Source organism: Orcinus orca, chromosome 7 (assembly GCF_937001465.1).
Source record: "Orcinus orca chromosome 7, mOrcOrc1.1, whole genome shotgun sequence".
In the NCBI taxonomy this organism is placed as follows: Eukaryota; Metazoa; Chordata; class Mammalia; order Artiodactyla; family Delphinidae; genus Orcinus; species Orcinus orca.
The window spans coordinates 52986007-53008512 of NC_064565.1; the positions used below are offsets into that span (position 1 = coordinate 52986007).

The following is a 22506-nucleotide window of genomic DNA, read 5'->3' on the forward strand; positions in this document are numbered from 1 at the left end:
AACATGACCTATTTTGCTATTGATTCAATTTATGGATAAGTTTATCGCAAAATTTTCTTTGGATTACTTTTTATTTCAGCCAGGGAGATAATTTTATTCAATACAAAGAAGTAAAATAAGTAACAACATTAACCTGGATTCAGAAAAAACAATATACAAACATCTTGATTTTTTATTATAGAAACAAATACTGATAATAAAACTCCCCAGACCTTCACAAACATTTTAATATCATAATCCAGAATGGATGATATTTTATTAAAACATCACCACCAATAACAAATTTAAGAAGGAAAACCAACTTGCTTTATCAATATGAAGTTGATATGAAGTCTTTGATATGAATATGAAGTCTTTGATCTTTTGGATATCTCTACTATGACTTTTTTAAAAAAAAGTTAATGCAGTGTATTCCCTTTTAAGAGGAAAAAAAATCTTGTTTCTTGATTAAAAAAAAGAAAGAAAAACCCAACACCAGTTTTTATGTTGTGCCCTATTCAGCTGACACTGTCCTTTTGGAAAGCCAATGACTTGTTAGTATCCCTAGCAGCAGTGTGAACAGATGCGTCCCTGACAGGCGATGGATGGTCAGGGTCCATCTGGCCAGTGCAGCTCCGACAGAAATGATGTATACAGCTTCATCAGTGAATGACTGTCATCAATCGTGGGCCATGGGTAGCGTAAATGACAGCTACGCTGCAGCTGAGACCCCAGGTGTGAGACTGAGGAGGACTGATTTAAGAATGCTGGGTAATCAGGAGTGTATAGGCTCCTGGACTTTAATTTGTATCTTTAACCTCCTGTAAATATCCTGCTATACTGTAGCAGGTATGTGCTTTTTAGTGCCTCATCATGAAATTAGCTTCAAGATGACGGCTGTTCTTTCCTCCCTTTTAACTACTGATGACTTCAGTTCCCTATCTCCATTACCAAATGCATGAAGGCTGCTGTATGGTGTGGCCCACAGTTTAATTATTACCTCATTGATTTTTCATGTATTTCAATTTTCTCTTCTTTAAGTCAGAGTGGCTGTCCTGTTGGAGGGATGTTTGTTTTTCTTTCCAAGATCTCCTTATGGAATCATTTGGAGTCAAAGATGTTTTTGTTTGCCTCTTCTCCTCCCCCATCCTGTCTCCACCCCTCCTCTGGAATGTCTAACTATACCAGTCTGGAGGTGGGCTTTCACATGCAGACAATCCAGAAAGGAACCTTCCTGGTTTGTACAAGATCTTAAAAAGGAAACAGTATTCCACTGCTTACTCACCAACAAAAGGTACCTGATTTTTAAATGTTCTCTCTTTAGTATGCATTAAAGATCACGCATAATTTGCATCTATTAGCATTTTATTATACCACTGGCACTGGGGAAAGGAAAATGAAAACAATTATTGTATCCTCAGAGGACATTTCTTTACTTATAACTATTTTACAGTAAATCATTTTTGTTTATCAGTTTACTGGATACAGCAAATATAGAAACACTGGAGACAGAGAGAGTTCTAAAAGTCTAGGAATTTATAGAGTGGCTCCACATGTTTTCACTGAAAGCTCTTCAAATACTTCTAACTCATTAAAATGAATTATGTCAATTACCACCAGTAGATCTGGAAAACATTTGAATCTGTTGGAAGAGCACTTTTTTTCCCTTCAGTACCACAGAAATTCAGCTCAGCCTGATACAAACAAGTTAATGCAGCTTAAACAGTACCTGGATAAAAAAAGGAGACCACTCTTTAAGAATCCCCTGCTCACAATGGGAATAAAGTTGGCTCTCTGATATTCTGACCATGAATTAAGGAGTCAGAGGTTTAAAGAACTCAAGAGTCCATCTGGTCCATTCCACTGCCTGTAGGAAGGATATACTGAAAGCACCCCAGATCCAAGAAAGGTTATTTTGTTTTTAATATACTCTGAAGGAAAAGTAGCGCAAGAAACAAGGCTGCAAACTCTTCAGGTGTCCCCCCACCTCTTGCCCTCACCAGAGGTTTAAAAAGCATGATATTTCTAACATTCTCCACTGGTCTTAGCAACGCCCAAGGCCTGCATCTCGGTCCAGATAAAAGAGAATCCAGTCATTTTTTTCTTTTATTTCTTATAAAGATGTCTTAAGTATTATTTTAGTGACCAAGGCAAAACTCACTGCATCCTATTCTAAGAATTGTAAACAAAAATATATAGTTATGTAAAGTCAGAAGCAGAGAAAATGTCAGAACTAGGCCACAATGTTTTTGGAGACAGATTTTAAGAATGTGAAAGGCCAAATAGTTTGTGGATTATAAAGTAGCATTAGAATTGCAGAGTCACCACATCAGTTAGCACTCATGATAGTGTTGAGAGATAGGGAAGAGAGATACAGAGACAGAGACAGAGAAAGAGAAAGAAAGAAAGAAGTCTTACAGAGCTAAAAAAAAATTGCTATAGATATTTTGTTTTCAGACCTGAGAAACATCTACTACTAAAGATAACATATCAACTAATGCCTGAAGTTTGGAAACAAAACTGAACAAATGAATAGAAGTCTGCTTATACTACTGAACAGAAATCTGAAAATTTGTATTTCAGTATAGCAACAATAAACTTAAATGATTGAAGAGGTCTTTTATATAATTAATGTTGTAGTTCTCAACAGTGATCTGTGGATCCCAAATATGTTTATGGGTTTAGATATCTGCTAAAAATTGATTTCTTACAATAAAAAATGATGATCTTGACACTAAAAGGTCCTGACTTCATGAATTTTCTGTTTGATTTGGCTTAAGATATTGCTTGTTATTTAGACAGCCTATATAATTTCAGGATGATAAATGTAGATTTTAGAGAACATAATTTAATAGACATTTATGGACAATGAAATGCTTGTACCACTATTTGCAACCTAATGTATCCACAATTTGTATACTAAAGATTCTCAGTATACATCTATCAATAAGAATTAATATTTTCATCTAAGACCCTAAGAGTCATTCACTAGCTCTGGACCAATTTCTCTCTCTGTCCCATCACCAGGTTAGAGAATGACTTTTCATCTGTTGGATACTCTCACACCTACAGGGGAAGAAAAGGTAGCATACTTGGGCATATACTTCTGTTAGGGGGATTCACTGCACTTCCCATGTGCTGTTCTCTAAAAACTGACTTCTGATAAGGATTAAGAACAAACGATAGAATCCTCTAGAAGAAGAATTTAAACATTTTGCTTTCTCAGTTAGTGTTCTATTCTGGGATATCTTCCTCTTTGAATTGTTTTTTTTCTTTTGGAATTTCATGAAACTGTTGCTGTATCTCAGAAGTGATTTTGTTTTTATCTCTTTTGAATGGCTTTCCTAATCTACACAGACCTAGTAGGACTTAGTAGGATCAGCCAGGGTTCAGGGAAAAGGAGACATCAAGGTCATACAAGATTGTTTCCAGTTCAGGCAGATGGAGTCTTAGTGACACCATGGTCTACTGTAGGTAAAAAGAATAAGGAACAGTATAAGGATCTGGGGCTAAAGCATCAGCTAGTAATAATGTGTCCATTTGCCCAGGGTCTCATTTGGAAACATGAGGTAGCTAACGAAGGATTTGGGATTTCTCTCAGTATTAATGTTTTCTCTCTGTATTTGAAAACAAAGGAGGGACTTCCCTGGCAGTCCAGTGGTTAAGACTCCACTCTTCTACTGCAGGGGGCACGGGTTCCATTCCTTGTTAGGGAACTAAGATCCTGCATGCCACTCGGTGAGGCCAAAAAGAAAAACAGAACCAAAAAACAAACAAAAATAAAAAACAAAGGAGAAACATCCACTTTTCAGAAGGTATTTTGGGATCAAGGAAGAGACTCAGACCCTCCATTGTAATGCTACCAAGTAGGTTCTTGATTTGAGGTACCATAAGGACCACTGAGGACTTTTCCATCTATGCTTAGGTGTATATCTTTAGTTGATTACTTGAAATAATTTATGGAAGTACATTTTTGCTCTTAAGAAGGAGTTGGAAAGAGTCTATAGATCCATTCAAATCAGCATAGACTTATATGTTAAGTGCTTGAAAGAAATTAGCAGAAGTCTAAAGGTAATATTAAAAATATGATCTGTTTGATCACTTCCCTTAAGGGAAAATTCTGGATAGATTGTGAGGACAGACACTTTTGCATTTAGGCAGGGACATAGGAATCAGCAGCAGACACACTGGAGTTGACTATTGGGAATGTAGTTTGAATCAATTTCCATTGAAGAGAAGCATGCAATTTGAAATTCCTTTAATTCTGTGTTTATAAAAAAAATCATAAAGTAGCCATATGTATTTAGATCACATACAGATCACAGGCAAATTTTTTTTTCTTTTCCTTTACACTCAAATTTGGGGTGGTTACCACAGAATCAAGCACAATGTAGGAGCCTAATCAATATTAGTTAACTATATGGTCAGGTTATTATTTTTTTTTTTTTTAAATCCAGATTACTGACTTCATTACATTAAAAGTTATGCAAATTTTATGCCATGTAGTTTTTGTTTTTTGTTTCTTTTTTGCAGTACGTGGGCCTCTCACTGTTGTGGCTTCTCCCATTGCGGAGCACAGTCTCCGGACGCGCAGGCTCAGTGGCCATGGCTCACGGGCCCAGCAGCTCCGCGGCATGTGGGACCTTCCCGAACCAGGGCACGAACCCGTGTCCCCTGCATCGGCAGGCGGACTCTCAACCACTGCCCCACCAGGGAAGCCCTGCAATGTAGTTTTGTTTCACTCTGTAAATAGAAAATCTAAGGCTGATTAAGGGCTGACTGTAGAGTGAGCTTACTCACTAGTTCAGAATGGTTGCCTTTGAGTCCCAGTCCAAATGGTGGCCAACCTTAAGAAATGAGCAGAGCTGGCAATTAGGTGGCACTGAGCACAATTCCCCAGAAAATGGCAGCTACAATGCAAGAAGAATGAGGTATGAGATCTTTACATTGTTTGGGATTTAATGATTTTCAAATAATCTCAAAAATGTTTTAATATTATCCAATATCAGAAGAGATTTTTTTTTTTAGATGCTGGACTTTGTTTCTATCTATTGAACTATTGGATTCATGTCATCCTCCAGTTTCGGAAACTTAAGCAAATGGACCAAGAGAACTGGACACATTTGGCAGTTCTTTTCCAAGTCCAACACCCTTTAGCCAAGCACCAGTGGAGCCCAATATCATGGCACATTTCCCCACAATATACTCACACTCAACCAGCACCTAGGAGGGAAAAGAGTATGAGGGCTATTGAGCACTGAGAACTTTTCCAATGAATCACAATTATGTGAACACCTGTGCTAACTAAGTTTGTGCTGATCTACTGTGAAAATTTGCAAAGTGCTCAACAGCCCTGAGAATTTCTCATTTATTATCTCAGGTGGGGTGGTTTGCAACTGCACATTAGGTTGTGGTTTGAAGCATGTAAGGACACGCATTCAAGACCTCATCTAGGACCTTTTCATCCTACCTGCAGGGTGCAGCTGTACCTCTTAACAGGCCAGAGTTCTGCTTCGGAATTACTGCCCAGAAAAGTTAAGGACAAACACAAGAACCCTTCATCTGCAAGTGAAATGATTATAGAACACGTAATACATTTACTTACATTTCATGATGAAATATAAGTAAGTACCACAGGATTGATCTTGGGAAGAACCTGATGATCAATGATATTTTTTTGAATCTATAGGCTCATCATATATTAACAAACTGAAAAAGTGTCAAAACTCTAAAGGATGAAAGAGGACTTTACCCCTAAATGTGAATTTTGAACTACCATTAATTTCTCTTCTTAAGAGATAAAGGCATAGTGAAACAGGTCTAGATGCCAAAGGACCTATAGGCTACTTTATTTTTAGAGTCAATGATAGATGAGAATAGGAAAATAATTTGTGAATGAAGTCATCAAAATAGCTTGTTAAAGGCTAGATGTAAGCAGTGAAACTGAAATCAGTGAATACGCTGGATACAGGGTCAATTGTCAATTCCACAATAAAGGTTATAAATATGCTGGGGACAGTGGCTTTCTTTGAAAGTATTCTCTGTCTCAAGAAGTATAAACTACTGTGTGGTCACTGAATGTTAATGCAATGTCAAGGATAGACTTTTCTGTGTAGTTCTGTAGACAAATTGATACATATATACCAAATTCTTTAGTGAAATACGTATTTGTTACTTCGAACAATTAAGCTCAGTAGGAGATGATAAATTTGAGGATATAAATGTAAAGACTAGGGATTATTCTGGCAGTATTAAGTTCATTTTTTAAGCGATACACTAGACTCTGGAACTTATATCTAAACAGCACCATGTTCTTACCAATAGGATAAATACCCATGGTGTTCAGTGGCTAGTGCAGTTGTCATTGAAGAGGACATTGCTGTGTAAGATAATGGAGGAAATTATGAAAAGGGAAGTGCTGAAGTGACTGAGCAGTCCTGGGGTAAGAATATCAGTGGGAGATGCTGGGAGAAGCACTGCTGTTGGGTACCTTGGCTTAATACCAAAGATTCTCCACATAAAAATTAACTTTTTTCCTGCATCTGGATCCATGACACTCATTTCTAGGAGAGGAATGTGTGAGGTTAGCAAGAGTATGACGAAGGGAGAAAAGGGTCATCAGGTTCGAATGCCTAGAGATTAGATTTATTGGGTTTTAATGAGCACCAGGCATAAGCTAAGCACTTGACTCACATTATCTCATTTAATCTTCAGAACGGCATAAAATAGAAATGGGTCTTATCCCATTTTGCAACATAAGGAAAATGAAGCTTAACGAGGTTAACTCATCCAGTTATGTAGAGTCAGACTTGAACCCTTGATCAGCCAATGCCAAAACTCAAGATTTTAGCTACTGCACAATACTGCCTCCCAGTGGCTGGAATTTGGTAAGCATTCAGCCAACATCAGCTGTTGGAATGACGTATACCTTAGGGGAAACTGGTCTTAATCCCTCAGGTTTATCTCGGTATCTCAAAGACATGTAGAAAGTGGCCTCACTTATCAGAATTATTGAGATGTTAAGTGTCACTTTTTATATAAAAGTGGCTGGTTCAAGCCAAGCTCCAAGTGTGACTGCAAGCAAACGAATAGGTGAGTGCATTTTGTTTATGAAACAAATACTTTTAGTTAATTCCTACTCAAATATAAAAGTGCTTGCTGTTCGCCTGAAGCATAATCTGTGCAAACAAAATTCCACCAAGAAAAAGATTCTGTAGTATCAGCATTTTAAACTTGTATGAATATTTCCTTCACTTGCCACAAAGCATAACATAAAATAAAATGTAAAAAAAAAAAGACATAAAAACTCAAGGGGAAAAAGAAACATTTTTGTACAAGGCTGTGAGCTATTAGCTCACAGAGTATGTCTTGGAGTGTTAAGGAATTTATTTTAGTTTTAAATTAAAGATGAAATAATACGTGTATAAGGAGGAACAAGATTTGGTTGTGCACAGAAAATCTTAACCAAGGGCAAAATCCCAAAGTAGGTATTTTTCAAGTACACATCTCCAGCGCGCACACACACACACACACACACACACACACACACACACACCACATTTGTTCTTCAATGCTCTTTTCTTACTTTTCTCAACTCTTAGTATCCACTCTCCTCAACCTCCAAAGCATTCATTGTTTGGTGCTTCCTCTGGTCCCTTATTCTTTACTTCAAAATCCCACCAGACAGCTTCTTGCAATACAGACTTTTCTTCTCTGTACCCATAATAACATGGCAGTGAAATATTCCCTATTTTTCCCCAAGATATTGTTAGGTTACTGGTTAACAACTCATATGAACATATCCCTTCTCAGGTCTTAATGAACGATAAAAGCTTAATGTGTTATTTTACTTAATCATATTTATCTCACATTATCTTCTAGATAAGTTGCCTCAAGACAAATTAATTCTAAATGATGGGAACTTCAGATCCTGTGGCAGGTTGCTGGGAAAGAAATTTTTGTAAGGCTGTCTTTGCTCCATGTTCCTTGAACTATGCTCCAAAGTTGGATGTTTACTTTACCTGTGTATAGGGCTGACCATAGTGAACAGGTGCATGTAAAGATTATAATCCCTGAAAAGAAAGGTCAGATAATGGCATTAATGCTGCCGGCCCTTACTTCCCATTAAATGATGCCTCAGTATGCAACATGCCACACTTGATGTCTGGTAAATGGATATTAGTGACCTTGAGTCAACAACCTTTGCCTTTTCTAGACATCTGATAGCATTGTAACATTTTAAATTTATAATTGTGTTTACTTTTAAAATGGAGTTTTAAAGTCTTTAAACTGGATAAAGAAACTGAAATAGAGGCACAAAAGAGCCTATAAATGCTTGGACTGATACCACATATCACACCAGTTTTAATATAACACAGCAGTTAATGCACTGAGATGGCAGAACCATTAGGATTGTATCACATTAATGCTTAATTCGGGGTCTTTAAGTATCTGTGAATCATCGATACGACTCATTGCCACGTCCTTTACCATCCACCATGTCAAGGCCTTGTCTTTATAATATTAATTGAATCTGGACTATAAGCTTTAAAAGTTTCTGGACAAGCTTCTTCATTTATCACGAAGACCTATTGTGGTAGCTCTAGCCTTTACTTTGTGGAATATGACAGAAGCTACCTTCTTTTTATCCCGACTTCTCTTCCCAACTGTGGCCAGCATTATCATGGTCTCGCCACATTTACATGTATCACAACTGCCAAAGGATAAATTCTTCCATAGTGGGGTATGAATTACTACAGAGGCTTATTGTGTTTTCACTGTCTATAACATTTTAAAATGTGGTTTTAAACAACAACAAAAATTTTTAGTATCAAAATTAAAACATCACAAACCAGAAAGGAAAGGATCCTTCTCCTTCATTCACTAAATTACGCAACATAGGTGGCCTTGTTCTCTGTTGGACAATGCATCTGTGAACTCTGTTGTATTCATATTCACAGTGAAGGCTTATATAGCAATTAAAATAAGTGAATCAATTCTACATAGATCAACATGGATAAATGTTGAAAACATAATGATGAGTGAAAAAGCAAGTAGCAGAGTAAAATTTACATTTATGTAAATTAAAAATCATAGAATATTATTTTTGAATAAATACCTACGTAGTAAACATATAAAAAGAGGGATGTGAAAGTTACAAACCAATTTAAAATAGTGCCCTTTTTACCATGGGAAGGAAGGGAAAATGATAGTGAAAGGGCTTCATGACATCAGGAGAGGATACAAAGGGGGTTTTCAACTGTCTCTGTAACATTTTATTATGAAAAAAAATACTTGATGTAAATAAACTTTTTCTAATGCATTAATATTTGTTAAATCTTAGTGAATATATGAGTGTTTATTATTTTCTATACTTGTATGTGTTTGAAATATTTAATAATAATAGTAATGAAAATGATAAAGGAAACTTCCAGTTCAAAATGGGAACTGGCTAGTAATTCTCAATATTGTCTCTTCCAACTTTGCACTAAAATTCCCAAGGAAGGAAGAGAAAAGATGAAAAGCCACAATTCAAACTAGGGCAAACCAACAAGCTAACTCTAGAATCTGGGAGGAACGGATTCAAGTTAATTATCTCATGGGGCTGGATGGAGAAAAACTTGCCTGGGTTTTGGGTAATAACATGTGTCTGCTTTGCTTCCTGGGGGCAAAAGTTGTATATGTGTAATAGAAGGGGGCGTGGGTGGTTTGAAGTTTCCTCAAAACAAAACCTTTTAAAAATAAAATGAAGCATGCCTCTTGGAATATTTTGGGAAATACAGAAAAGGAGAAAGTAAGAAAGAGGAAGCCATAAAACCAGCCAGTCCTGTTTTCAAGCTCAGAGCCACTGTGCCTTCTGACAGTGGAGAAGGAAGGGAGTCATTCAATGACACTGCTTTAATTGATTGTACCAAGAGGTGGTAATATATATATATATATATATATATATATATATATTTGAGATAGGACATTTTCTTTTTCCACATGAAATGTTTTTCCTGAATCTCTTTATTGCCTATTCCTTTCTTAACTTTCATTCTCTATAGAAACATTCAGTGTCTGGAGAACAAAAAGGAGAGAAAAAAAGAAGGTTTTTAAATTTAAAAAAAGCTAAAGCATGCCACAGCATTGTTGGGAAGAACTGAAATTACATTTTGATCCTTTAACTTTAAATTGAGTAACTTAATTTGCATAAAGCAACATTGTGAAGATAAATAGAATACAAAAATGAATTTCTGGATTTAGAACTTCTTCTCCTACTTTTATATCGAGGATTTTTTTTTGTGTGTGTGTGATCAGATCGTATATTCCTCAAAAAAAAAATGGTTTTAAAGGAAACTCTGGTCCACCTTTATCTCTAATGGCCCGGTTGGGAGTTGCTATAATAATCCTTTTGCTTTTATGTGGCCATCTGGAGGCCTATTAAAAGGAGTGTCTAGAACAGACTCCCCAAGTGTGCTGAGTTTGTACATTTTCACCAAGTCACCAAAACAGGAGCATTTTTCCGACTGCAGTAAGAAGTGACCCTTTACAGAGAGGGGTTGCGTTGGGGGGCTGGCACGTGGAGAGAGAGAAGAGACACAGAACCAGCAAGAGACACAACTTGACTTTTCACCCTTGCCATTGTGCAAAAGTAGTACGAAGAGTGGTTGATTCTGGTGCATGTGTTTTAAGGGTACAAAGATCTACAGCAAAGTTTCTTTACACCTCTGGGGCTCTGTGATGAGATGGAAGAGGTTAGGGAATGTGGGAATGGGAAACATTGAGAATTTAATGAAGCATCATGTTTCAACTGGATAATATTCCGTTTTGATTTGTGTGGAAAGCAAATATGACATATTGAAATAATATTCCAACTTCCCAGTTTTGTGGCTCAAATAGATACACAGAATATTCTTGCCTTTCTGAAAACTATACCTTTCATCAAAAGTATAATCCAACAGAGTTTAGGAAGTAAGGGTAGGTTGTGAAATGGAATTAGATAAAAGTTGGCATTTGTCTTCAGTAGATTATTAAAATCGCCACAGTAAGAAATCTGCTCATAAAGACAGAACAAGCTAGCAGGGGCTAGATATCATTTGTCCAAAATACAGTCTTTCTCTACACTCATTAACCATCTTGCCCAGTAATGTGGCTGTATCCTATTAAATCTGATACATCAAAAATTAAAAAAAAATTTTAGTTGCTGTCTCAAACTGCACTACAACTCAGATCTAGGACCAAATAAGATGCATTAATTGCTTTACTGCTTCACCGCAAAGCCTCTCTTAAAATGTAATTCCTTAATGAAGTCCGTTAATTTGTTCATGGCAGTACACAAGCTGTTCAAAGTGACATAGAATTGCACTCTGTTTTCTAACCCCTGCAGTTTCTTCTGTTAGTCACTCTGTCTTGTGTTGTTATCCCATGGATAGTAATTATTTTATAGTGGCTGTAATTAGGAGAGAATTAGGCTTGGTAAACAAAACCTGCCTTCTCCTGTTAATAGCTAAGGATAATAAATTTGGCTCTGACATTCACTATATTTGGACAAGGCTTGGCCTACTTCCAGTTTTCCCAATAAGAACTTTATTATATAATTATGCCTTGGAGAGGCTCATATTACAAGGTAATTTTTTTTTTTTTTTGTAAAGACACATATTGCATGGCTTCCAGCCAGTAAATGATATACTGTAATATGTGCCTCCAATAAATGTTTTAAACAAGATCTCTCTAAGCAATATCCTGCTAGAGCTACACACTGCTCTTCAGCATATATTATTTACAGGATTTGTCTGTCCAGTTTTTCAGAATGTAAATTATTTCCTTTTGCTCACATTGTCCAACATTATAAGTTGTGGAAAAAAAAGCCTAAATTACTTCTATCAGCAAATGACATATTTGCATCTTCAACTTCCTATGTTCTAGCTCCTGAGGGTAGTGTCCATTAGAGGGAACAAAAAAGAGGGTATTTAAGCAATGTTCTATTCTTTTGTAAAGATTAGCTGTTAAGTTATCTTTGCTGGAAACGATTGATTTTCTTTTCCATGTTTAACATAAGTGAAATAAAATTATTGTGTCCCACTGCAAGCCAGATCTCTGATGATTCATTTGCCTTTAGTTGAACCCTTACTGAAAGGGTCATCAAACTTGTATAGATCAACAATAATCCATGACATCACAAAATGCTAGAGTGAAGAGAACAACATTGAAAACAGGTTCAAAAGCAAAATCATAAAAAACCATCTACTTAGGAAAGTCACAATACTAATTTCAGAGCAAGTAAAAAGGTGTTAGGTTTTAAGTAAATGTAAAAAGAGTACATAAGATACTGTTTTCTTAGAAGTTAAATTCAAAATTAGAGCAATTCTTAATTTTTTAATATTAGGCATAAAGAAGTTACAAAGAAGAACAATAATATTTTAAAAGGTACTTTGGATTTTTTTACCCCAGATCCTGAGGTTATATTTAAAACCCAGCGTAAAGTAGAAAACTAAAACAACCCACACATGTAAAATCCATCCTTCCCCCCACCCCCAATTAAATATATCTTAATCATCCGCACACTAGAGGCAAGAATTTTTTACTGGGATTATCTGGATATCTGTCTCTGTTACTTGGCATGTGTATCATGTGTCACGTATGTGTATCACCTGGTATGTGTATCAAGGCTTACAAATCACTCTTAAAGAAGGAGCCACCTAGTTTCTGAGATGGTTATCAGCCTTGACCTTGATTAGGGATTTCCTGTTTAGTTAGTCAGATTTTCAATGGGCCCTGCTTTGGAAGTTCATATGAATTACGCATATGCAAAAAGTCTTCCTTCAAGTGAGGTTCAATTCCCATTCCAGCCTCTCTGTTCCTCTTTCTGGAGAAGACAGTAAGTGGCTGCATTTATTCTTCTGCTGAAGTCTAACCCTCCCTTTCAGCATAGGGTGACCTGAATTGCATCAGATACCTTCTGGAATCAGAAGTTCCATTGCCCTCCATTCGCCCCTTTCTGCCCTGGCATTGACCAAGCATGGAGCCCAGAGCTCTCAGTAATTGTTCTCTACTCATTTTCACAAAGCCTTTCACCTAAAAGAATTAATGAGCATTTATTATATTTCTGTTTGCTAAATAGCACAGAGTTTTGGCATTCAAATGTAATGCTTACTTTAGGAAAAATAATCATAATTCTTGCTCTGTGTCAGTCAGGTTAGACCATCAAACATGTATATTCTAAACTGATATGATTGTTGGGGAAATTTTTGGTAATTCGGTTTAATTTAGCATTTATTGAGTGTCTACTACATTCACGGAAGTGTCATGAAAACCAGGAAAATTTTAACATAGGGAAGGGTTTTTTTAATTAGCTTAAGCAACTCAAAAGCACTTAATGAAAAGATCTTGTTTATCCTCAGGAAATCCCAGAAGGAGGCAGAGGTAAGTCCTGTCTCTGGGACTGGCAGTGACTGTTATTGCTGCTGCTGCTTCTTTTCTTCTTTGCTCTTCAGAAGAAACAAAGGCACAGTAAGATAAAGTTGCATGCTTAAAACAATGCAGTAAATCAGTGGTGAAAGATTGTCCAAGACCAGTGATTCAGAAGCCAATCCTCTATGTGTTGCTCCTGTCCTGTTCTGCACTTTTCCAGTCATACTGGAATTATGCTGATATAGTCTTTAATTAGAAAAAAATATTGATTTTACTATTGCTGATCAGTAGGTAGTAAATCTTTATTCCTTATAATAACAGTAATCACAAAAATAGGGCAAGAGAATGGGAAAGTATTGCAGGTTTGCATGTACCATGATACTTTTTCCTTGTGACAAAAAACCTGCATGGAACTAACATCATTAAATGACAGGTTTCACATTTTTAGTAAAAAAGGAAGTTATGTTTCAGGTTTTGGTCTCTTTTTAAATAACAGGAACTGCTTTATTAAGATGCAAAAAATACCATTACCATACTTCCTAAGTGGCTGAAATAATCATTTTGATGAGTCTGCAGATATACTGTCAGAGAGAGACACTTTGGATTTTGAAGGCACATGCTGGCACTAACATTAAAGACCTTTTGTCTCTATAATGAATTTGAAAAAAACAAAAATAATGACTCAAAAAAATGACAGAATCATAAACACTAGAGTTGAGAAAGACCTATTAAGTCATCTCATTTAGCCCCCTCTCCCCTCTCACACGGCTCTCTAGAGGACATTTGTCCATTAAAAATTAACATCATTCTAGAATTGTGTCTTCACTTCTGAGGAGACACTTTCGCTGTATCACTTTGAAGACAGCAAGCTTAAACCTTGACTCGCTACCTGGCCCTGGTCTTAGCCCTATACACAACATACCAGCTAGGTGAAGATCTTTTCTTTTCTCCCTTCTATGACCTATTGTGTCCTTGAAATTTTCTGCTTAAAAAAGTCCCTTCTAACTTCAAAGTGTATGACAGTCCTATGGAGTTGGGTCATGATTTGGCCACTCTATTAAGTTGTTTTAATCCATTCTCATAAATCAATCCCTTTAGCTCCTTCATCATGGTGGTGGCTGTTTTGTGACATCCTCCCATTTTTTGACGTGATTCTCATACTGGAATCTCTCAGCCGCAAGCAGGATTCTAGGTGAGGACTGTGTCTTGGCAAGCTCAAAGTAATCGTAACAGTCCATAATTTTGCAGGTATTAGTACACTGCGGAGGAGAGGGCAAAAGCTCCTGAACTGAAAGAAGGAAAAAACACCCCATCCATAGTATTTTGCTGATCCTTTATCCTATACAGTGCATTCACTACAGAAAGCATCCCCATCCTACATTATGTACTATAATATATGGTCTGGCTGGAAAAGACAAAAAGTCAGTTTGTATCAGAGCAGTTAACTTGGTTTCCACAATTCCTCCCTTGCTGCTCTCCTAGTCCCACTTCAGCTGTATTTCACTCCATTAACTTCAGCAATGGGTATTTGCTCTCAATAAATGTGTGTGGGTGTGTATGTGTGTTTGTATTTGAAAGGAGTTTATGCAGACTACTCCATATAGCTCCAAAAGTGACTGTACAATTAAAGAAACTATTTCCCTGCTGTTGATGGTTATTTCTTAAAACATCATCTGTCAGCCTAGCTACTGAGATTGATGTTCTGAATATATTTTTCTTTTTACACCCGATGGAAATATCTTCTTCATGTCTTCTTTACTCTTATCCTCGATCTTTCTTGCAGTCTGATTGTGAGAATAATTCCCAGAGGGCTATCAACATCCACTATGGATGTTAAAGACACGGGTTCAGGTTCAGGTCTTGTAAGGTTCTGAACTCTCTGCAGACTCTTCCAAGCACTTTGAACTGAAGTTTTGAATTTTTCTATTAGTTAGTGGAAATGGTAAAATAAGCTCAAACACAGTGACTTCCAACTGTGGTGAGTTTAGCACAAATCTGATCTGCTCAGATGGGGCAAAGGACAATTTGGGGTTTACCTGGGAAGGTTACTATAGTCACAGCATGTTTTAGTATTTGCTGGAAAAAATAGTATTTTGGACCCAGTCTTAACGTTAATAAACTGACATGTAAATTGGATCGAGTCTCTTTTATACTGACAGATATATGCCATATGATGGAGTTTCAAAAATTTGCTTGAGAATATCTATGTTCATTACTCAGAAGCTTATTAAATACAGAAAGACCAGTATCTTTGTCAGTGAAATTTTGGGTAAATATTGAGAATGCCAGCATAATTTCTTAAGCTGGCATTTATATAGAAGGCCAGACATAGGTTTTATAAAATGTTTCTGAAATAGTATCCTGAAGTGCTCAATAGGAAAAGATGAGCTGTGTATTGATGTCCAAGCTTAAGAATTTGAGGAGACATCCCTTTGATCAGAAAATGCATCTCCTCTATTCAGCAGTTCCTAAGGTATTTTATAGGGAAAAGGACCTTGTATACATACCTTAAAATGAGGTTTATACTACAAATATATCCAGCAACATTTTAGTTACCCTAAACTCTAACTGATTGATCATTTATAATGTACAGGTTTTAATGAGGAAGGGTAAAGACCCATAAGAGGTGTGATTAAGGTAGAAAGGAGAGACCTGACATTCTGAGAACAAACAACATTTTTCTTAATTGCAGCTTCTTCGGATCAAGAATTAGGTGACCTTGTGAAAAAAAAAAATCACTTACACTCCTTCAATGTCAGTTTCTTTATCTGTTAAAATGTGAGATTAGATATGATCTGTGCAGTAGCCTTTTATTTTTTCCTCAATATGAAAAATATACCTCTTTTATCAGGTAGCCGTATCTGCGCCTTTGGATTACAGGATAAGAATCTAACCTCACTAGCCTAATGTGAGTCTCTTTCTGGAGAAGCTCAGCTTAAACAGAAACATACAAAAGCAGGAGAAAATCAGCACTGTCACCAGAAGGGGGCACCCAGAGAGAAGGTCCACAGCTGAGGTCTCTACCCCATTTTCCATCTTCCTGGAACTTTGTGGTTCAGCAACTCTTTCAATGTTGTAAGCTGTCTCATTAGAGTTCCAATAACCTCCCTTTCTGCTCTTTTAACTGAAACCCAATGAGAGTCTATTTCTTTTTCTTTTTTTTTTTAAATTGGAGTATAATTGCTTTACAATGTTGTGTTAGTTTCTGCTGTACAATGAAGTGAATCAGCTACATGTATACATATATCTCCTCCCTCTTGGACCTCCCTCCCATCCCATTCCCCCATCCCATGCATCTAGGTCATCACAGAGCACCGAGCTGAGCTCCTTGTGCTTTATGGCAGGTTCCCACTAGCTATCTATTTTACACATGGTAGTGTATATATGTCAATCCAATCTCCCAATTCGTCCCAACCTCCCCTTCCATCTGTGTGTCCACATGTCCATTCTCTACGTCTGTGTCTCTGTTTCTGCCCTGGAAGTAGGTTCATCTGTACCATTTTTCTAGATTCCACATATATGCATTAATATACGATATTTGTTTTTCTCTTTCTCACTTACTTCACTCTGTATGACAGACTCTAGGTACATCCACATCTCTACAAATGGCCCAGTTGCATTCCCTTTTATGGTTGAGTACTACTCCATTGTGTATATGTGTCACGTTTCTGATGCCTCCAACCAAAGGACGTTAATTGACACAATCATTTTCCTGCAAAATATCTTGTCTGATGCAATGAGAGTGACCTTTCCCCTATCCTAGTGGTTCCTCACTTTGGCTGCATCAGAGACTTACATGGGGAAAGAGGTGGCAGAAGCAAACAATATTGGGTTCAAATCCCAGTTATGATGAGTCAAGCCACTTCTTCTGTCCGAATTTTAGTTTTTTCATTTGTTAAACAGGGACCCTAATATTCACCTTGAAGTGTCAACAGGATAGTTCACTGAGGATAGCAACTCTGTATTAGGCACCTTTGTTCACCTTCTAACTCAGAGCCTAACTCACAGTAGGCTAGTTTCAAAGAATGGGGTTGGTAAAGAGTCAGACCTGAGTTTCAGTTTCAGGTCTACTTTTTCTATCTCTATGACCCTCAGCAAGTTTTTAAAAACTCCCCAATCTGCAGTTTCCACATGTTTTAAAGTGGTGATAATAGCCACTTCTTTTTAGTGTTGCTGTGAATATTAAACTAAATATAAACATGTAGAAACTGATATTCTTACAATCAATGCCTACAAATGTTTGTTGAAACAACTGAAAACTGGACTTCAAGAATCTATCTCAGCAAATATTTACGAAGTATTTTAATGTGTCAGAACTGTTCTAAACACAGTTTATTTCCTTTTCATTGGAAAGATTGTCTCCAATGATATCCCCCCATCCTGTATAGAGAGAGTATTGATTATAAACTTCAAAAGGCCATGTGCACACTCCATATACATCCCCAAATACCTGCCATTCTGGCTTTCTGTCCGTTAAGCAACTTAAACTCAGTCCTGGCTCTGGGCCTGAGTGCTTACTGATCCCTCTGTCATAAGCTTTTCCTCCAGCTTGTCAAATAACCAGCTTCTTTTCCTTATTCAGATCCAGCTTAAATGTCATCTTCTGGATGATCAGTCTTTCCCTTTCACACTCAATTACTTTATTTCTTCCATAGCACTTATCCCTATATGAAATCATCTTGGATAATATGTCTATATATAAATATATAAGAATATAAATAAGAATTTATATAGAAAGAGACTGTGCCCTTCCACCAAATTATACTCTCCATGGAGACAAGGATTATATTTTCCTTGCCCTAAACAGGTGTCATCATATAATAGTTGCTCAATAAAATTTTTAAATGAATGAATTAATAACTGATGAATATATTTTTTGAGAATGCTTAGTACTTGGCAACTTAACAATAGCTCTGGGGCTATGAAATACAGATCCTTAAACCATAGTCTTTAAATTTCTCTCAGAAAAAAACCAGCATAGATGACTCTTTTTTATTTGATGGTATCTGAGCAGAACCCAGTAGAAAACACAGGGAACAGACCAGCCCTTGAAGAAAACAAATATAAAGAGTGTGCTGATTAGTTACATCTGCTCTGGTGCTTGCAGGCACAGCAGAAGGTGAGTCTGCTGACGGTTTGAGAAGAAAATGTAGGGTCCCCGGCTTAATAAAAAGCAATCTTCATCCTCTCTACAATCCCCATGGGGTTCATTCACTTGGAAGAGTGACATCAGTGCATTCAATTGAAACTACCAGATTCGGTGAAACAACCACTAGACACAAGTGGCAACCACATGTTTCTCCTTAGTGATGGTCCTGGCTGGTGACCAATTCCAGAAAAGCATTATGCAGGCTGGGAATTTGAAAGGCCAGAGGAGCAGCTATCTTTTTTTTTATGTTTTTCATAACAAATAATAGAACATTGTGAAGAAACACAAGGGAGAAGGATGCCAAGCAGGGCCGCTGCAAATAAAACCAAGAATTCCCGAAGATACTGAGGTTAACAAAGGAAAAATGCAGCCGTCGTGAATGCGGTTTGTGTCTAAATCCTCCACCCAGTACATAAGGGGATGCCTTCACTTAGCTACTGCTGTCCCTGAACAGAGGTGAGAGGGATGCTGGTAATAACAAAGACAGTCCCCAATGATGGCAAGTCTAATTACAGGAGGAAAAAAAAGTGCAGGGAAAGAAAGAGTTTGGTTTTCCCAAGACGTCACTTTATTACCAGCCTGACACGGCAACTTTAAGGGTCATTTCTTTACGGTCACTAAAATACCAAAACAGTCGGAAAAAACAGCAGAGGCCACAGCCAAAGCCCCTGATGCTTCATTTCTGAAAACATTTTCCCACAATGGCAGCTTTTAAAAATTGTTTTCCCCCTTTTATTTAAAGAACCAATTTTGTTCCTCTGGATATCTGTAAATAGTCAACAGGATAAAAAGAAGAGGGAGGGCGGGAGGAGAAAGGTGAAGAAGTGAACACACACAGACACACGCAGAAAGAGAGAGAGAGAGAGGAAGAATGAGAACGAATAATCTAGAGGTTTAAAGCATTAAGAAAAGTATAATACTATTCTTTGGAAAAATTTTCTAGAAATTAGCAAAATATCTTACCATGTACATTAAATTCGATTTTTCTTGAATGAGTAATAATCTTTTAAAATGTCTATTCTCAGTCATTAAATATGCTAAAAAGAGAATGAAAATGAATGTTATAAATCTAGCGAAAGTTCTTTTAAAATATTGCTATTATTCCCACAGCATATTCTAGTAAAGAATATCGATTATAGCTAAACAGTTATAAATGAACACAATCTCATTTTTCTGGCTATGAGCCTGTTAATTCAGACAGGACTTAACCTCAAGGAGTCTGAACTCATAAGGATTTACCGTGTACATAGTGAAATGTTTAGAAAGAGGAGGGAAACCATAGGTGAGGCACATGTATTTGGAACTACAAACATCCTCAGAGAGTAGGTATCCGCCACAGAGTTGCTTGTAAAGCAAATTTCTGCATATGAAATCTTGCAATTCCATCCCTTCCTTTATAAAATCTGACATGCCTCCACTGAGAAAACCTGGAATCACAGAGCTTCAAAATCACATTAAATGGTACTGCAAACCTTTATTAGTTATACATAGAATAGCAAAGTGATTTTTTCCTCATATAATAACAATTATCAGCACTAAGTTACATGATATAATGCATATTTTGACTGTCAGTTCCTGAACCCATGTTTTTTGTTTATTTGTTTTTGTTTTTCCTCCATGCCCAAATGGTACCACAAAATGTGGGCATGAAGTGAAAATCTTTAGACCTTCTGTTGTAACAGGCATATCATTTCACTGCCTCAGGCAACTGTGGAGAATGGAACTGCTATCAGGAAATTTTCCCCTCTCCAAGTATGTTGATGAAGTAGGATCTTAGATTTGCTTTCTTCTCTCTCTTATGCTGATATTTCATTTTACTTCTATAAAATTAGACAATTCATTCCTACTCTCAAGGTCCTGTATGTAAAGAGCATAGATTTCAGTTTGCAGATCTTTAGAATATGTCTATATTATAAAGCTGATCCCTAACTAATCTCCCTACTTTCATCCTTCCCTCCTCCTTCCATTATTCTGTGCAGTGAAGCTAGAGTATTCTTTTAAACAAGGAAATGAGATAATGTTACTAGGACATTAGAAAAACTTCCAGTGAGTTCGCACTGTACCCAGAATAAATCCAAAGTTATTGCCATGGCCAACAAGACCCCGACTGATCTGCCCCCGCATATTGCCCCAGCCTCTATCTCCACCACCCACCACTCTTACTGAACTTCCATCAAGTTCCTTTCCTCCTCTAGGCTGGAGCTCTTACTTCTGCCTGGAATGACTTTTGACCTCCCTTTCCTTTGAGTCTCACTTCAAATGTCATCTCCTCAGAGAGCCTTTCCCTGGTTAAACTTCTAAAGTGCTTTCTTCAGTTACTGTGTCCTCCCCTAGTTATTTCCTCCAACTGCACTCTTCACAGTCAGTACTTTTGTTGGTTAGTCATGTGTTTGCTTTGTATTTTCTGCCTGCCCTAGCCTACCACTAGAATAAAGCTCCAGGAGAGGAAAAATCTTGTCTGTTCTGTTGACTTCTGTATCTTCAGAACCTAGTACAGTGCTTAATATACAATAGATGCTCAATGAGTAAATGAATGAATTCAGTGTTGATGAGAGTTCTGTCGTGTCTTTATGAAATCATTGAACTTCCAAAGAGGTAGACTGTTACAAGGTAAGACTTCCTGAATCCTGATCAGATAGATCCTATAGATAGAGAGATATGAAAGGGAATTTTTAATTTTGACTGAAATGATTTAAACTAAATTCTTTGCCTAACGTATGGAAGCTTTTTTCTGTGCTTGAATTCTTTTGTTACAGAGCTATGTATGTCTGTGGTTTTTTAAATGGCCATACTCTTGACTCCAAAAGCTCAAGGAACTCATAGAACTGGTGATAGAGCTAATTTTATACTTATCACTAATCATTAATGGTACTGAACCATTGATGATTACCACTTATCAGTTTGTAAACCAACCCTTTGCAGAAAGCATCACCATGATGCTAATAACAAAAGTTCCAATGTTATTCAGATACTTCTGGCACCAGCTTTTTATTGAGTGAGAATTTAGGGATAAAAGGGATAGAACCAATAATGAATAAATTGAAATTTAAAAAATAATAAATGTTTTCATTGGATATATTAAGGTTTTGATGAATTTATTTATGCCTTAGGGGAATGTTTGAGTAATTGGAATGCATGTTACCCTAATGAGATGACTCATTCTGAGCGCCAAATAGCTTCACAATGGGGGGCTGGTTACCAGAAAGACTTAACTACCTTTTTGTCCTATGTGATTCTTCTTTTGGTTGGTCCTCTGGATCTACATCCTTTATAATAAAACTAATCTTAACTATAGCACTTTCTTGAATTCTGTGAGCTGTTCTAGTGAGTTAGTAAACCAGCGGGGGTTAGGAAAAACCTCAAATTTTTAAGCCAGTCAGTCAGAAGTGCAGGTGGCCTGGATTGTCTGGGGCCCCCCAAAGTGAAGCTGGTGTCTGAACATGGGGCAGTCCTGTGGAGAACCGAGCCTTAACTTGTGAAATCTGATGCTAACTCTAGTGTCAGGATTGTAGTGTAGTACACCCAAATGAGGGTGAACAGAATAGTTAACTATTTCCTTAATATCCTAAAATGAATCCAACTTTCCCAATCTCTTCATTCTTTATAACTGCAAGAAGTTTAGTGCCCTCTCCAGTTAATTCTGATGGCTCCTGCAGAGGGACTCGTGGTTGTTCAACTTGAACTCATGTTCCTTGATCAATTTTTATTCCTTTGTCCACTCAACAACTTCAACTGAGGACTTAGTAAGGACTAGACACTGTGCTGGATCCTGGGTATTAGGGTGTATCAGCGCATAAGACAGAAATGGTCCTTGTTTTAATGGAGTTCGCAGCCTATTGGCATAGACCAAGATACTCCAACAAACAGACGACCATGTGAGTGATTATAAATCGTGTCCCTTTATCCTTCCTTATGCCTTTCCCTTTCCTCAACAATTCACTCCAAGCAACAGTTACAGCTCATTCTCTTTTATTTTCCGAGTTGCC

General features: G+C 37.1%; 1 long non-coding RNA gene across 1 annotated transcript in view; it reads right to left on the minus strand.

The window, feature by feature from the left end:
- Positions 1-1297: 1297 nt before the first annotated feature.
- LOC125964961 (uncharacterized) overlaps positions 1298-22506 on the minus strand; it is a 113557-nt gene continuing 92348 nt past the window's right edge. Inside the window, exons 5-6 of the long non-coding RNA XR_007478312.1 lie at positions 4780-4889; positions 1298-1361 (exon numbers count right to left, since the gene is read on the minus strand). This is a non-coding gene — a long non-coding RNA (uncharacterized LOC125964961). The remainder of the gene's footprint in view (positions 1362-4779; positions 4890-22506) is intronic.